The following is a 15,407-nucleotide window of genomic DNA, read 5'->3' as shown; positions in this document are numbered from 1 at the left end:
AAAAAAAAGAATAAGAAGAAGAAGCGGTAGTGAAATAACAACAAAAAAATGACACAGGCACGGAAGGGTGATTTGCCTGCTGATGCCTGCTCCAGCCCTCATTCAGCTCCTCACAGAACACGCAGCCACTGTGAAATACCGAACCCTGTGTTTTCATTATCATTTCGAAAGCCCTAGCTTTGGATCTTAAAAATAAATGGCTTGGCTTTTGCTTCCTTCCTGCAGTTTTTTGGCAGTGCCTGCTTCACTCAGGATTGGGGGTGGGGGGGTGTCTCTGAAATAGAATTTGGGGTTTGGGTTAAGCCAATTAGAGGGAAGGAGACATAGCAGGCACAGAGCACAAGATGGCAGGGCCCTCGGCTCATCCCCAAGCAGGAGAAGGGGAGAAGGTCACTTACCAGGAACCGGAGGGCAGGGTCACTTTCTCAAAAGCCAGCAAGTGAAAATGATGTCCCCTGCCCTGGCTGAGTAAGAGTGCTCCTGCCAGCCAGCAGGCTGTACCCAGGTGCCAGTCTCTGTCGGACAGGCCCGTGGGCCTCCCGGGTTCTGGCGTCCATCAGTCCGTAGGTCCTGGCCTGGGCCTTGGCCGCTCTGGCACCCGGGGTTAGGGCTGCCAGGAGCAAGTGGCGCTGGGGGAAAACCCTGCTGCCAGCCTAGGAGGACGAAGAAAATGCTACTTTTGTCTCCTGCTCTCTCTCATCTGGCACTGGCTCCCAGGGAGGGGGGGGGCAGGGGCGGCCGCTACAGCTCTGCCCCGCCCACCGGGAATTTTCGAAAGATGCTCATGGGTGCCTGGAGGATGGCAGACGTGGCAGAGGCGGGTGGGCCGGGCCCCCAAACCCACCACCAAAAAAAAAAAAGGCGGGGGCTGGACAACAGGGAAGGAGGAAGGCTGCCACGGTGCCTGACCACTCAGCAGCTAGCCTGAGGATGCCTGGAGCACCAGCCCAGCCTCAGCCCGGGCAACAGCCAGCCCCGTGGATGGGCAGGGTGGCCCTGGCGCCATGTTGCGACTGCCTAGCTAGCCAAGCCGTTCTGACGGGCCTGGAGTCCAGGCAGCCTGAACTGCTCCAGATAGAGGCCGCATTGTTCCTAAGCTGGGCTCTACAGAGTAGCAGGAGGTGGCCAGCCCTCAGCCGTTCTCCTTCGGGAGAACCAGAGCTCCCATTCCAGTTCAGGACTCTCAGGGTGACCCATCCCAATCACGGAGGCTACCACTGTCTCAGCCAGGGGCCTGGGCTAATGGGCTTGAATTTAGCTAGTGTCCACAAGACTGCTTGCTCTCAGCCTCCGTTTTCTCATCTATGTAATGAAAAGCGATATGTCTCCTACTTGTCGTGGCTGACGGGATGCAGAAAGCAATCTGCCTGGTGCTGAACACTGTACTCAATATCAATGCCTGGGAGAGCCAAGAGCATCCCAGGGTGAGCGAGCAGCCAAGAACACAGAGAATGGGTGCCAGGGTAGAACTGAGCTACATCACCTCTGTCCTCTCCGATCCTTCCGTGTTACCAAAGCCACCCCTTGTCACTGCCTTGGGGACACATTCCTATGCTCCAGCCCTCTGAAACAGCCAGAGGGGCGGAGGGGCCGATTGGTTGGGGCGATTTTGCTGAAATTTATCTCCTACGGGTCGCCTGCTTGTGCCGAATCAGCTTGGCCATCCCCTCAGCATCGCGTCACTCTGGGCCCTTTATATGACACCAGAGTCACTCCGTGAGTCTGGAGTATAGGAAACTGCCCATGAGTGGGACGTGCCATCTCTTCTCAGACACCTAGGCACCACCGGGCCAGTTCTGCCACAGAGGATGGTGTGGAGGAACCACTATGCAAGAGTCTAACTTCTTCTCATCGTGTGGGACACACTAAGGGCCTCTCTGTATGTAACAATTCAGGTAAAGGGAGGGTGGGCAGGCAAACCATGATCTGCCCTGGGTAGCCTGCTTGTTTCATACTGCTTTCTGCCTGCTCAGACAGTCATGCTGAAGGCCGAGAAGAGGGTGGGCAGAGTGAGCAAGGAGGAGACAGCCGGGAGGAGTCTCTGGTCTCTAGCTGTGGCCTCACGCATACGGCCACGTGACTGCTTGCCAGCTGACGCCAGAGACAAAGCAGGTAGCATTCCGATGCCATGCGCTCGACCAAGAACGCTGGGAATCTATGCCAGCAATGGCTTGGCATGGCTGCCAAGAGCCTGGCCCTGGGAGGAGAAGGGTCCCTATGCTTTGTGAAATGGGACCTGTTATGCCAGTCTACAATACAGAGAAGCCACTGCAAACCTCAGTGGCTCTTTGGGGGTCCTGCTGAGACAAGGGAGAAGAGGCAGAACCTGGATCGCAGGGCCATAAGAGAAGGTGTCCCACACACACATCCATACGCAGTGTTACCACAGTCAGAAGTGACTACTGCTCCGCTCCGCTTGCCCTCCAGGAGCCTCGCTACAGCTACGGCAGGCCACCAAAGCCCTGGGACACTTGCAGTCCCATGGAGGGTAGTGGGTCCTTATTGGATGCAGCGGCACACCACGGGCCTGGCTAGAATCCCCACCAACAGGCTTTCCTCTAAGTGGGAAGGCCTAGCAGTTGACACAAGTGGACTATGATATGCTCTTGAGTCTGGCCAGCTCAGAACCAGCCTTGTCAGGTCCAGGTGTTGTACAACCTAGGGACAGATTGGCCACCGATTTTCTCACTGCCCAAGGGGATGGGGGAGGAAGCTGCGGCGCTGCTATGGTTTGCAGTCACTTAAGATGCAATTACAAAAGGCTGACTCAGATGTAAATATATATATTTTTTAAATACACAGAAGGAGATTCTAAATTGAAGATATTTCTACTGAATGCCCCTGAGGCCAGAGATCCCAATAGGAAGAGCAGTTCACAGAAAAACCCGGCTCAGTATCAGAAAGCGAGAGCGTCTGGGGTAGTGTTTCTCTGTAATCTAAAGGGAAAACATATGCAGCCTCAAAAAATGTATCACTGGCCTTTTTATTCTGCCCACCTCACATGACAAGTCCTAACCGTTAACCTTATCGAAGCCTCGTGGCCACGCTGCTCGCAACTCCTCTCTACCATTGTCTGAACCCTGAATTCCAGACGCCTGTGCACACATCTATATCTCAAGAAAAAAAAGAGACTTCAGATTCTAGACTCCAACTAGGAAATGACAAAATCTGATGGCAAGACTGTGCTGTACTTTACTCCTGCTTCCTCCAGCAAGTGACTATAGTCCATGATTGGGGGTTTGGTTGTTTGGTTGTTGTTGCTGTTTTGTTTTCCTGCCCAGAGCACAGATTTCATTCTTTCCCATTATGTCAGCCTTTTCATAGCTACACTCAGCCTGAGAGGATGTCTGGACACCCCCGAGTCTCTCTGCTTGACATTTTGGAGGTGCGGGTTAATATAGAAAGTGAGGTGCTAAGAACTTCCAGCATTCAAAATGACAAAAGATACAAAATCGATTTTTTTTAAAAAAAAGCTTACTCAGAAGACAAATATTATTATTGACCAAAAATTACTTCGAGTGATGAGTAGCGGCTGTTCCCTCCTCAGGACGTGTCTCTTGTCTGTCTTCCTCCACTGGCCCGACAGGAGTGCTCTGACTAAGAGTCACCTGAAGTAGCAGGTGTCCACTGACTAAGGATCCCCCTTGGAAATTCCCAGAACTGCACGATGTTGGCCTCTCTAGCAATCCCTATAGAAACCCTAGCCGTAGCAAAGCCACTCTGAACCTCAGCTTCTGCCCTGGCTTTTAAGGTCGCCCGCCACCAGGCACAGCTGGGGCCGGATCAGTCTTTGGAGGGCAGCCTGGGCAGACTCTCTTTACTATAGAGGCCTCAGGGCTAAGTCCAGTGCATTCAATTAATTCAGAAGACAGCCTTCATGGTTCCACATACTGGGTTAGTTTATCACGAGTTCCAAAATAATTTTGATAGTTGGGAGTATAAGGGAGGGCCAGTATGGGCTCCTCCACTCCAGTCAGACTCCCACAACCTACAGGCCACTCCCAAGTTCATCTGAGAACAGGATGTGAGGAGGAGGAGGAAGAGGAAGGAGAGGAGGAGGAGGAGGAGGAGACATTGGAAAACCACAAATATGGGCCCCCATGATCTGATGAACCCCCTGGAAAATGATTGTCTCGTCCAGTCCATTCTGTTCACTTACATCCTGAAACCCAGCTAGGTTGTGCTGGCCATGCTTGGCCTAAGGGAAACCTCATGTGGCTCACAGTCCACAACCTGGCCACCTTTCCAAGGACTGCAGACACACCCCAGTGGCCTTTGAAAAGAAATCACAGAAGGAGAAAATCAATCAGTGAAAGTTTAACTGCACTCCACAACGAAAGTCGGCTTGCCCGTTGAAATTTTCCCAAGAACCGTGGCTCAGGGGACTTTCGCTTTTCCCCCTGTAAACTTCTGCCCTTACTGTGAGGCCAGGGCCCACAACACTCAAACAACTGTCCCAGCCAAAGGAACACTAGTCAGTCCTCAAAATAAATACCCCATATAAAAGATTCTTTGTCTTTATTTGAAGACAATTGCTTTTTCTTGCTCATCGGCTCCATAACATCAGAAAGTATGGCTAATTTCCTTCAGGTTTTGTGTGTTCTGACAATGTGCCTTGAGAAACTACGTCTTTCTGCAAACATAGGCTGGGAGAAAATGTCTCCAAAGCAAGCTATTTGGTAAAAGTGACAGGCCAAGGAGCACTTCACTCATCAGGGTGGTAAAACTCTCTCATCAGATTCCTCCCTGCATCTACGACAAGAATGAGTGGAAGTTCCCATAGCCATTCTGGACCACCATCAGGGTCCGAAGTTCAGATCTAGACCAACCCCCGTGTCATTTTCCAGGAAGGTCTCATCATAGCATATTCCTAGTCCCCAAAGGAACCTCTGTCTCATCTCCTGTACTTAATGCATACGATAGTCACATTCACACCAAACCTCTGGGATGTGGGAGTTCTGGCTTTGTGAATTCCCGCCAGCCAACTCTAAGGGGTTAGGGAGTCAACGTCTATGGTTTACTTTCTGGATAAACCAGAAGTAGGATCTGTTACCTGGAATATAACATAATAATATATAACATGTAATACGATGCACGAGGTATTAAATGATAAATATATAAATAGTTATAGTGATCTGATCTACAATGATGGCCGTAGCACAGTCATTGGATGTTCCCAGGCAATGTGACTGAAACTGTGCCTTAATGAAAATAATGTTGTCTGCGTCCTCTGAGACTGGCACCTTTATTCCTCTTTGGAATGTTCGGGGTACAGGTTTAGGGGAGGCAACAGAACTTGCCAGGGTCACATGGTGAACCGGAGACAGGGACAAATTAGAACCTGGAATGCTCCAACTTTACTCCCTAGTGTGAGCTTGGGCACTCCAGCCTCCTGAGTACTGCATCAGTGTTATTCCTTCACTCATGCAAATGTACCCCGAAAATCCAACCGCAGCAGTACAAATGAGGCATGGCCGTTTTAAGATGTTTCTTCCCTGGCCCGGAAGGCCTGTCCCTTCCCTACGCAATATTCCTCTTTCAAGGCCCCTAAGAAGTTCTCCTGGACAGATGGGGGAGCACTCACCCAGCAGGGTGCCCATCTGGGTGGGCAAAGTCCTCCACACCCCTCTCCCCCTATCTTCCTGCAGGACCTTGTCTGTGCTGAGGAAAGCTATGTGCCCTGCTGGAGACTCGACAGAAACAGACAGGTTTATACGGGGTCACCAGCCAGAGGGGCAGGCCACACTGCTACAGAGCCTGAAGCACACTGCCATGGAAGAAGATACTGGTGGGCCTCACTGACACTCATGCCTGGTGCTTAGTCCAGCCAACCTCTGCCAGTACCCTAGAAACCACTTGCCCAGGGCAGTGTGAGGCATGATGAGGCTCTGGAGCGGCCACCCTGGGCTTGGCCCTAATTTAACAGCAGAAAAACAGAGGTCCATGCCCTCAGGCAGCCCAGTACAGCAGTCCGTTTCACCAGGGCCAGCTTGCCTGTCCCTTATACTAAATCTAACAGGGAGGAAAGTAGACAAATATTTGTTTTCCTCTTCAGAGCCTCCTCTTTTGTTTATGTGTATACAAAAAAAAAATGTTGCCAAAATAAGCTATTTGAGCATGGGAAGATGTCCTGAATAGCCTCCTTGGAAACAAACTAATCCTGTTATTTCCCGGGTCCTACCTAGGGTCTGCTCTGGTAGTATATAGGTCTCTGGTGTTAAGCAAAATAGTGGCCTTGGTTCAAGGCCCTGGAGCAACCTCCTCTGGCACTCTGGCCTTTCCTGCTTGTTTTGGGTTCCACACAATGGCCTGGGGAGAGGTAGAGATGTCCACTTGTTTGGAGGTGTCTGCTTCAGACCTAAACATGACGAAGAACTTCAACTAGCCACGGCACAATCTCCACCCTCCCAACCCTGTGCCGTGGCTCCTCTGTGGACAAGGGGAAACACTGGCAGCGTTTTCCCAGCAAGGCTACAATGGGGTATGAGCTTCTGTTAAAGATCCCATCGTGGCCAATGCTAAGTCAACCAGCTCTGGGTGGGCACGTGCCTTCCATGGATGCTTTTCTACATCTGAGATCGCTCCCAATGTCTCACCTGGGGCTCTGCATTTGCTAAATGCCTCTGGTTAAGTAATAAATAATATCTCCAAGCAGGGGCCATGAACAGTGCAAAGCAAAGCAGATTCTCTCTCTCTCTCTCTCTCTCTCTCTATATATATATATATAATATATATATTATATATGGCTTTTTATATGGTTATATATATATACATATATACATATGTGTATATATATATATGTATATATATATATATATATACATATATATATATATATATATATATAAAACCAAAACCAAGCAAGCACATGAAAAAGACCGTCAAAGTTAGTCTTTGGTTGCTGTTCCAACTCTATCAAAAGAAAGCCGCCTTGCTCTGGAGTTCTTATCCTGGATCACCTAGAGCAGGCAGCCCAGGATGGTAAGCAGAAAGCAGAGCAGGCCTTCTCCGGCCTCATCCATATTTCCAGAAACAGGGCCTCAAATGCCAGCTCGTGGCTCTTGGGTGTTATGGAAATAGGTGCCCCCCCCACTATGTGTGTGTGATTTGAGGTGAAGGCCCCCAACAAGGCTATCCAAACCACATCCAAAAAGTGGGGAGAAGAGCAGTGTACTCACACACATCCGAAAGCAGGCTTAATCCCCACGGCTGGAGTGTCGTCCCAGCCAGGCTACATGTAGAGACATGGTTTTATTCCCAGATAGCCAGGCCCTATGTGCTCAAATAAAATGAAGCTAGTGCTGGCCTGGAGAGATCACTTAGGCTTTTGAAATCCAACTTTGAAGAAATGAATTTCAGTGTTACCTAAAAGCCCTATAATTATGTCAAAGACAAATTAATTCACCCCTTTTTTTGATCCCCACAAACTTCCTCAAGCCTGCTAGCTGGCCTGTGCGAGCCACCTATAAGAAGGTGCATTTGTTAAAGAGGTTACGAACTGTGTTTTGTTGTGAACCACCTATAAGAAGGTGCATTTGTTAAAGAGGTTACGACCTGTGTTTTGTTGCTGTTATTTGGTTTTGCTTTGCTTTATTTAACTGCCCCGTAAACAAGAACTTCCCACTCGAGGATCTCCCACTGCACTCTGGATTTCGGCTACTATGCTGAAGGTTCACCCTAAACCAGCTCTCTGAAAACGTCCATCTAGCATTAAATAATATATTTTTAAAGTAAAAAGGGTTTAGTAAAACAGTTCGAATTTTTGAGAAAGGACTTAGGCTTCCGAATAACATTTCCAACCCCCCCCCCCAACAGATGTTTTCTCTTTTCTATTGTTTAAAATGCCTGCTATAATATTTTATATGCTCGATAAAATTTCGACGTGGCTAGCAGCCCCCACACCTGAGATCGGAAGCTGTGTTTCACAGATCCCAAGTTCTGGATTGAGGACAGTGTAGCATTCTTCGCAAGCTGGATGGCTTCGGGTTCGAGAGCAACCTACCTCGAATGTGTCCCCGACTCTGAAAAAGCAGTCCCTGCAGAAGGACCCCTTTTAGAAATCTGCCCATTAAAAATTTAAATGCTAAGTAGCTAAAGTGAAAAAGCTCTTACCTCTCCAACCTTGACCATGCCCGCGGCGCACACGTCCACCGCCCTGCCAGACCATGTCTTGGCCGCCGCTAGCGCTGCGCTGGCATGCCCGCGGCCGCTGGCTGGAGTCCGGGGTGACTTGCGTTGGGCTCCTGGGCGCGCGTGAACAGCCGAGGGCAGTGCGGAGCCGCTCCCCCGCAACTCTTCGCAGGGTGGAACGGCCTCTGGCCAGCGCACGGCGAGGCCCCAAACCCCGGACCCGCCGTTCTCCGGGCTTCTGCAGTCTTACATCCAAGGACCCACCACGCAAGAGTGGCCCGAAGGCTCGAGTCACGCGTCCACGGCTGGCGCCACTGGAGACCTTTGTCCCGGACGCAAATGAGAGCGTGCGGGCCCGCGTGCGCCCACGCCCTGCCGCGGAGGACCGGGCCGGCGTGCTCCGTGACTTTCTCCAAGTTCACGTGCATCCCGGAGCGGCCAGGCGGGCGCAGCGGGCCCGGACGCTCAGAGCCTGGCCGTCGGGCGGGCTCGGGACCGAGCGGCCCAGGACGCGAGCGGGGCCACGGTGAGAGCCACCGGGGGCGGCCGGAGGGCACCGGGACGGAGCGGGCCACTGATCTGGCGCTGCCCGGGCTCCGAATGCAGCGGCGGCTTGGCACAGACGCGCCGCGCGCCCGGTGCATGCTAATGGCCGGCGGGCGCGCCATGAATTATTCAGCAGCGGCGCGGAGAGGACGAGCGCGGCTCGGAGGGCGGCCTGGGCCGCGCGTCCCCCGCCGCTGCAGAGCGGCCGCACCGACTTCCCAAACTTTCCCCGGCCGGCACCGAGGATGCGGCCCCCGCGGCGCCGCGGTCCCCGCCCGAGCGCGCTGGCCGCGCTTCCCTCGTTGCCGCCTATTTTATGTCTTTTGTCTCGGAGTTGGCACCTGTCCCAGAGAGCGCGTTTCCCTGCCCACCCCTTCGCCGCCGGATCGGGGCGGGGGAGGGGGCACGGGGGACCGAGGAGGAGGGGACGAGGGAAGCGAGGAGCCCGCGCGCCCTGCGTCCTGGGGAGACCGCCCGGGGGCGGCGGCGGCAGCCGTGCCCGAGCACCCGGGCACCCCTGCTCCGCGGGGAGGTCAGGGCTGCGAACGCGCCTGGAATACCAACGAGGCCTCCGTGCCCGCTGCGGGCCGGTGCGTCCGGGCGCCGCCCCTCCCGGGCGGCCCCCACCCAGACGGGCGCGCACGGGCTGGGCGGGCGGCAGGAGCTGCGGATTCGCCGCCCGGGCCCCGCGCCTGGCCCCGCAGCTCCGCGTGCGCGCCCCCGCGGGCACGCCGCCCCGGGCGCTCCCCGCTTGCGCGCGCCCGCCCCGCGGCCCCGCCCGTCGCCTTCGCGCGCCCACCCCACTGGGCACCGCACCGCGGAGACCCACCGGTAGAGCCCCAGAGCCAGCGCAGCGGGGAGGGCTGAGCAGGAGCGCGTCCCCTGACCGCGCCGCCCGCGCCGCCTTGGCACGGAGGCGGCTGCTGGGGCGCGCTCCGCGGCTGCGCTCCAAGGCTCTGGCTGCCATGATTGCGGGCAGTACCGGGACGCGCGTGCACGCACAGGGCCGATTGGGACCCTCGGTCGACAGCGATCCCTTCTGCCCTCCCGCAGCCCAGTGCGCGCTGAGGACAGCCGCCGGGGTCACCGAGCTCTAGATAGGGTACTGAGACAGCTTTGTGGGCCCGATAGTGGCAGTGGCTTCCCGCAGGAAGGGGCGCGCGCATGGGCGACCCGGCCAGTACAGGGAGCAAGGGGCGCGGTGCCCAGCGGGTTACGGCAGGGAGGGCACACGACCTCGTGAATGGGTATTGGGAAGTAATGCACAGAACTGAGCATGCAAAGAGGCCGTACAAGGTGCCCGGGAAGACACGGGATTCGCGGAGGCATGTTGCCCAGAGCTGGTGCCCACCTCTAGGCTTGCTCCTTTCCCGCTGGAAACAACTTCCTGCTATTAGGACTAGGGCACAGGAGCCGCGGGGGTAGTTCAAGGCCATGGCTTTGCTCTCAGCCCTGCAGCGACACTGCTGGCTCCAGGCCACCTCGGGCCCCTAAAAGGGGGAATGGGACGGCTGGGCTCCAGGACCTGGTTACTGGTTAGAATGCCAAGGAGGCCGCTGCGTCTTCCAGATCGCTTCACTGGCGCGCACAAGCGTTTTTCCAAACAGAGGCCAGCCTGGGCCTCAGGCTCTCAGAGACACATGTGAACACAGGGTCCCTAGACTTGGATTCCCTCCTCCTGTCCAGACATGCTCTGGATCACAGCCACTTGGACCTGGCTGGTTCTGGAGGTGTATGATAGCCCGTTGACGACCAGGACCAGGAAGAACAAGGCCTCCAGGGCCCATCCCACAATCTCTGTGCCTGTCTCCCCCCTCCTCCTCCCCACTGGCCTTGGCATTCTAACCAGTGTCCTTTGACGTCATATCTCGCCATTTCTGTCAACCAATTGAAACTTGCCCGTTGTAATAAAAAATATAATTTTTTTATGCCATTGGTAAATTCAAAAGTTCCTCGGGTGTCCCGCTTCCCAGGAAAGTTCATTCCACGTTGTACCGGACTGCCACGATGGAGAACATGAACACACTGAGTAAAGGTATCCTGGGCCGGCTGGCTCTGCCAGGGCCTTTAACTACTACTGACCTGTTTTATAAGTTCTGTAGACCACCATGACCCTGGCCTGCACGACAGCACCTTAGTGCAGGCCAGCCCAGAACATACAGTTTAGGGGAAGGGGAAAAACAAAATCCAGGACACATCCTGTCCGGATCAACTTTCATTTTCTACAACTGCCAGTAACTGAAGACAGTCACATCTAGTGAGCTTTCTTCTTTCTGGGGAAGAGTGTATGGTGACCCCAGCTCTCAGGGTTTGAGTCCCAGGGCCAGAAGGGCCCTACAGTGTTACACCGGAGTGGCTGTACAGAGTCACCGCCACAGGGCTGGTGAAACCTATCTTTTCTGGCACCGTATGGTCCTTTACAATTCTCCTTACTGTCTGAGTTCTCAGCCTCAATCAGGAAGTGTGGCAAAGGGTGACCCTGTGCTAGGCAGTCTCCTAATGCCACACAGATCCCTAGGAAGCCTCTCCTGCTGCAGCCACCGTAGGGGCTGGGGGAGGGGGCGGGGGTAACCTCAACCATGAGTGAGGTCAGAAAACACTGAAGATGTCTTGTGGTCTAGTGTGAGTTTTGAGGCCCAAGAACAGAAGCTCTAAGGCTGAGCTTAACTGCTGAGATCCTGGTATTCCAAGCGCCAGGCCCTTCTAAATGCCCAATCTGTTTTTTTCCAAAATAATGAGGAAGCTCAGGAACGACCAAACGGGGATTCTGAACACAAATATATGGTGCTTATTCTCACCCAAAACTGCTCTCAAGTGCAAATTCTAAAACAGTTGCATACCTTTGAGATATGCTCGGGAGGGAAAAAATAAAAGTTGCATGCAGACTCTGCCCTATAATAATCTATTTCTAATCACCCTTCCTAAACACTATAAATATTATAAGTAATGTGATATATGTTCTGTGATTAAATGACAGATTAAAGCATTGAATTTTTTAAAAGCCACAAAGAAAAAGGAGATTACCTTCCATTATGCCACTTACAAGTTTTGTCCCCACTGGTGCAAATACAGATTTGACAAGTGTATCATTACTGAGCTCGGAGGACTAAATGCCAGGATATTAGCTTTGTAATTTTCACCTGAAGTCATTGTGCAATCACTTGGGGTTGCTAACCTTCTTTTTATTAGCTGACTTCCCCCTTACTTTCACATGGTAATAAATTAATTTAATGTCTTCTCCCCCCCTTCCCAATTTTTATTTGGTAACACAAGAAATTGGGTGAGTCAGAGCAATATTCAGGAACACATACTTTTTTAAATTCTCCCAGTACTTGGCAAGGATTTGTATGTAATTTGGTTGCAAATTCAGAAATCAAATTCTGCCTAATTTAGGGGAAAATAACGGCCTTCAGGTAATTCAATTGGGCATTATGCAGTTTGGTTGGCTAGCTTTTTTTTTTTTTTAATCTACTTGCTATCAAAGAAAAAAATCAAACTATACTCAATTGATCTAAAGGGATCAATTCTCCTTACTTTTGACCTGACACCTGGAAATTTTAAGCTGTTGACAAGCATTTTGCCAGACAAGTTTGTGGTAAGAATCTGTTGGCTGTCCCTCTGGGCTACAGCCATGCTTGGGGTAAGATGTTTGAAAATGAGTCCCAAGAAGCCTGTCCCTGCTGGACCAGGATGTTTATAATATTGGCCTTATATAGTTATTTTTTTCCCTGATTTCTCCCAAGATCTGCTTGATGGGAATTTAGCCAGCAACTTCCTCCTGTGCCCTTTCTTGAGCCCTGGCTTCCTCTGCTCGGCCCCTGGCCCACAGTCCAGCCTCAGAAAGCTGTGGGGATCCACTTTCGATTTGCCTCTCTCCACAAAGATACGTTTAATGGTGTTAAATCTTCAGCATCCAGGGCATTATGAGGACTTAGTAAACAGATGCACTTAATCTAGTTAAAACAAGCAGGATGATGGGGGGGGGGGGCAATTCAGGTTTTCACTCGTCCGACTTGCATGTCCAAGAATAATGGTGTTTAGAAAGCTGGCCCGGAACCCTGGCAGCGCGAGCCTGCAGCCGCTCCTGGGTAAGATGCCACTTCAATCATTGCTGACAATGTGCCCTTCAGAGAAGCTGCGGGCCAGCTTTGAGTGTTCTGTGAAAAGGCAAACCAGGCTTAGGATTTCTTTCTCTTTCTCTTCTCTCTCTCTCTCTCTCTGTCTCTCTCTCTCTGTCTTTTTTTTTTTTTAATTCGTCTTTGTCTGGAAGTGGAGTGCAGGTTTGGGAGCCCATTTTACTACGCCTGTATCATACGAACTTGTGCTTCTATCTTGGGAAGGCAACCTTCTTACTCGATTATTTATACACAAAACCTATCAGAACCTGTGTCCCTTGACTATGTATATATACATATGTGTGTGTGTGTGTATATGTGTGTGTGTATTGACATGTATTGGTCATGAAGGAAATTGAGAAAGGAAAGAAGCTCACTGACTCGAATAGGGAGAAAGCAATGGAAGAAAATCCTGAGCTGTTAGACCAACTGCAAGCAAGCAAGCAGCCATGGAAAGTATTCTTTCCTCCCGGACATAATGAAGCCATTTTCTGAATCCCTTGCTTTGGTTCCCTCTTTTTGTGTCAAACTTGGCTTTCGTTTGTTACCAACAGTAATGAAACGCTGGCTGTAGCATAAGGCTGTCTGAGGGCAGAAGCAGACACAGGATGGTGGGAGACAGCCACCAGCGTCTCCACCAAGGCAGCTGATCTCCTCACTATACCCTCTTTCCAATCTTCTTTCTTTTTGATATAAAGGCCACACTTAAGTGTGCCTGCAGCTGACTGAGGCCAGGCTCTCTGCTCCCATTGCTGGTGGGTGCTTAACTCTACATCGGTGCACTCATTTGTGCTTGGAGAGCCTCTCAGAGCTACTAGGTCGCATCTTTAATGCACTTCAGAAGCTTGCCTAGTCTCTTTTTCAGTTACCCTGTACTGACATCAAAGAGTCTAACCACCCCGAAAACATCCTGAAGGGGTTATTATTATCTCTCAAATAGAAGGAGAGCTTAGCAACTGGGAATCTGTGATAAATGTCTTTGGTCATAAATGTATGTATTTTTTACATGTAACATGCATAGGAGAATGAAGATTTCACCTTGATTCAGATGATGAATTATAATTAATATTTTTTCAATTCCAAGTAATAACAACAAAATTTTAATAGTATGAACTGGAGATAAAGAAAACATTATTCCTGAGAAAAAGTGCCATGGCTCGATTCTTGGCTTTATATGTGGAATAAGAAAAGGCATGGCATAGGTTAAAAAAAATTTTTTTTTAATAAAAATTGCCTTTCAAAGGGAAGAGGGTGCTGAGTTAATTTTAGTTGCTCAATTCTACAATTTCTAAAATGGTACCATCACAAACTGGGAAGTTAAACCTTCTAAAGAGCGTATTGTGTTCCTCATAGCATTTTATCAGCAATTTAGGGTGTATTAGAATTGGTAATTTTACAGATTCTGGTAGGAGGTGCAAATTTCCAAGAAAATGAAAATACATTCAAAAGTTCGAAAAGCATATTCGTCCCCTAGAAGGCCCAAAGAGCTGCCTTCCTTTTACACCAAGCCACCTCCATCTCCCAGGAGCACCTCTGCAGCTTATTTGTCCTTTACTGGGGTCTTTAAAGGCTGCTATCCTAAGGTTCCCAGCCTCCCTTTCCAGAACATGGAAGCAACCAGAAACCGTGGAGCATACTTGTGTGCTCCAGATTTTAAAATAATGGCTGACATGCTAAGAAAGTCTGTTGAAAATTTGTCTCTCCCACAGGTGGAAGGAGGACACTAGGAGCTCTTCTTTGTTATACAATTGAGGGGAATTAGAAGCCTACTCGAGTAAAGATTTTAAAGCAAGAAGGGGCACAAAGCTAAGGTAGAACTTCAGTGACTCGTGGCTAAATTACAAGTGATTGCAGGAACTGCTTTAAAAGTCAAGACTTTACGAATTCTTTTTTTAAGGGTTGGGCCAGGGCTTAGCCGGCTATAGAGCACACACACACACACTGGATATGGACATTTTCAGGGAGAGGGTTAATTACAAGTTGCTTGGCTTTTAGCACTTTTGCCCAGTGCTCTTATTTATTGAAACTCTTATTTCAAAACGTCAAATATGATTTTGCACAGTGAAATTTTCTCTACAGCTTCATTTCCCTAATTATATCTAATGTCAACTTCAGAATTAAAAGTCCAATTCTTTGTGGATGCCCTTTATACCAGAGAGGAAGTACCTTAACTAGGGATTTACTCAAGGAAAGGGAATATTTAACTGCTGCAAAAAAAAAAAAAAAAAAGATTTGGAAAAAAGAAAAAAAAAAAAGAAAAAAACAATGCTTTCATTTTGCTTCTGGCTATTACAGTTGATTCCTGCTTTCAAAAGAATATGAAGTTTATTTTCCTTAAGCAAAAGAAAGTGGTCATGTAGTCCACTGGAGAAGAAGAGGTATTATTGATCTTGGGAGATACATATATATGTATGTGTAATATATAATATATGTTTAATATATTATATATGTAATATATTCATATGTTATATATTATATATGTAACTTTTAATGACAAATGCAGATTTTGAAAATGTCTTTTGAGATAACCAATAACGTGAGCAGACATCTCACTGCTATGCCTAGCTTTCCATGTTATGAAGATAGGAGGATCTGAGTTCACACTGAAAGACTCTC

The 15,407-nt window shown here is 50.2% G+C and overlaps 1 long non-coding RNA gene across 4 annotated transcripts in view; it reads right to left on the bottom strand.

Moving 5' to 3' along the window:
* The window catches only part of LOC116077349, a 62,232-nt gene that overhangs the window by 27,780 nt on the left and 19,045 nt on the right, over positions 1 to 15,407 (bottom strand). The window contains exon 1 of one of the 4 annotated variants that reach the window (XR_004113212.1): positions 399 to 6,751. The exons of the other annotated variants lie outside the window; for them this stretch is intronic. This is a non-coding gene — a long non-coding RNA (uncharacterized LOC116077349). Of the gene's footprint in view, positions 1 to 398; positions 6,752 to 15,407 lie in introns of those variants that run through there. 4 annotated transcript variants of the gene reach the window in all.

This window comes from Mastomys coucha, unplaced genomic scaffold (genome assembly GCF_008632895.1).
Source record: "Mastomys coucha isolate ucsf_1 unplaced genomic scaffold, UCSF_Mcou_1 pScaffold11, whole genome shotgun sequence".
In the NCBI taxonomy this organism is placed as follows: Eukaryota; Metazoa; Chordata; class Mammalia; order Rodentia; family Muridae; genus Mastomys; species Mastomys coucha.
This window is presented reverse-complemented; position numbering and strand designations above follow the sequence as displayed.